Raw genomic sequence first — 2,691 nt, forward strand, 5'->3', positions numbered from 1 at the left:
ACACACACATGAGCATAAAGCCCAGGCCCTGTAAAACTACAACTAGGTAAATACATGTATATATATATATATATATATATATATATATATATATATATATATATATATATATATATATATATATATATACACACGAGTATATATTTATACAGGCAACCCCCGTTTAACGAAGGTTCACACTACGAAATTTCGCTACAACGAAGGTTTCATTTTACTACTATCTGCTCATTTAACGAACACCAAACTCGCTTTAACGAAGTTTTATCCAGGTATTTTTTTCCAAATATGAAAGCCCCACCGTATCATGCAAGCTGACAGGCTTTTGAATACACCAGGAGCTGCTGGTACTAAGGCCTGCCTCAGGAGAAGTCCTGAGACACCTGTAGAATAAAGATCAAGATCACGTGCACCTCTCACTCCCCTGTCAAAATATAACAGCGTCACCAGTAGTGCATCTTCCCTAGTTCAACTTACCACCAAAACGCCCTGCAATGTGGCCTAACGTTCCTAAGAAGACCAGGAAGTGTTTTACTCTCGAAGTGAAGCTGGGTATTATTCACAGACACGAGAGGCCAGAAAAGTAATAACATTGCTCGCCACCATCTTGACTCCATCTACTGTCTACTATTTTCAAGTCAGAAGACTCTATTAAGAAGGCTGGTGAGACCTTATCTTCCTTGAAAGCTAAAAGAACCACCTGAACTCGTGACTCTACAATGGATAAAATGGAAAGCCTTGTGGAAATGTGGTACATAAGTTTTGTATGTGGTACCATGATGTGCACTTTGTTTACATTCCACAGGTTGCCGGTTAGTGTCTTTCCCATTTCACTCTCCCTCCCTTCATAAAGTTAAGATCATCTACATTATAAAGTTACGTACATACATACATTAGTGTACATTATAATGACTTAAATTAAACTACCTAAATGTTTAACTTCATAATTTTTACTTTCATTAAACCTTTTACTGTACTATGATGCACTCTCGCTTTGCTTACTCTCAATGGAAGTTCAAATCAGGGGTTAAACTTGTTATAATCGGTTCGCTTAACGAAGTTTCGCATAACGAAGTGTTTTTAGGAAAGTAACCCCTTCGTTAAGCGGGGGTTGCCTGTATATATATATATATATATATATATATATATATATATATATATATATATATATATATATATATATATATATATATATACGAACAACTTGGATTACGAACAAAAAAATCATGTTTTTTTTGCATTGGATGACGAGCTTTGCTTTGGAGTCCGAACAATAACAAACGCGGTCAACAGATTGCATGCAGCAGTGTGATCAGTTGACTGTATGCTGGGGCACCACGCTGCCTCAGTGCTTCAGGAGCGTTGTTTGCAGTTGTTTGGTTGTAGTTTTGTAGTGCCGGGGATTTTTTTTTTTTTTTTTTTTTTTAAGGCCTATAGTGCCTGTAGGCACACTTGAAGAGTGTATGGGAAGCGCTGTTCAGCTTCTGCCCATTAGTGGCACAGGCAATTTTATTTATAGTGGTACCCATATTAGAGCCCATATCACCACCCAAGCTCATCTAGAGTGTAACCACCTAGAACCTGGGTATCATGGTGACATGTAGGTAACTTTAAACCACTCGAGAAATGGCAAAGTGTTTTAAGACTGTACGTGGTGGGATTCGAACCTACGCGTGGACGTCTGCCCGATCCCACACTCACCACCTTATCCACTACACCACAGCCTCCCTATAATATTAAGTTTTTTTTAGTTATTAAGATCATTGCCTAGCATAGCAGCACACATGGTTACAAGACATAGACAGACGTATGGAAGATTCTAGAAGATCCGAGGGGAAGAGAGAGTATCCAGCTCATGAATCAAAACCCTTAACCCTTATAGCCCGTCAGGTACAATCGTGGCTCTTACGTTAGAGCCCGTCAGGCATGATCGTGGTGCTTTTCAGAAGCTGCACTCCTTTATGCCGCACAGTTTGTTTATGCTTGAGGCTATCTGTCATATATCGAGGCCTGTCATTGGCCCATTGTTTTCAAGATGGTGGACACTTAGCCAATCATGTATCAGCTTTTACAAGGATATGTTTGTGTAGGTGTGAGGGCACCAAGCGTGAGGATGGTGAGAGCACTTATGTCAGTATGCTGTATTTTATCATTTTTTATGTATTTCTTGGTGAGATATAAGATATACATGTATTTCCATGGATAAGTAAGCAGTTCAGAAACATATTATGATGCATGACAATATTGGAATCGTTATTTTTATCTCGTTATTGGTTTAGATAAGAGTGTGTAGTGCTGGCTTGATGGAGTCGGCTGAGGAGGATGTGTTGACACTTGTTTCTGACCGCAGAGAAGTTGAATTTTCACATTACAATTTCCTTACTTCCTTGATTTATTTTAAAAAATTAATGCAGTATATCAAATAAAACTTATTGGCTTAAATAAGAGTGTGTGGTGCTGGCTTAATGGAGACATATGAGGAGGATGTGGTGACGCTTGTTTCTGACCCGGCTATCACAACAACAACCAAACAAAATATAAGCACAAAAGAAAATAGAAACAGGATCATACGAAAAATATTACATAACGTAATCTCTTTGCCACCATGATTTTCTCCTGTTTTTTTTTTGGGCATGGTGATGTTACTCTACTGTAGCTTCCTCGGCGTTATCCTCGCTGCTCTGGTGGCTCTCA

Source organism: Portunus trituberculatus, chromosome 48 (assembly GCF_017591435.1).
Source record: "Portunus trituberculatus isolate SZX2019 chromosome 48, ASM1759143v1, whole genome shotgun sequence".
NCBI classification, from domain to species: Eukaryota; Metazoa; Arthropoda; class Malacostraca; order Decapoda; family Portunidae; genus Portunus; species Portunus trituberculatus.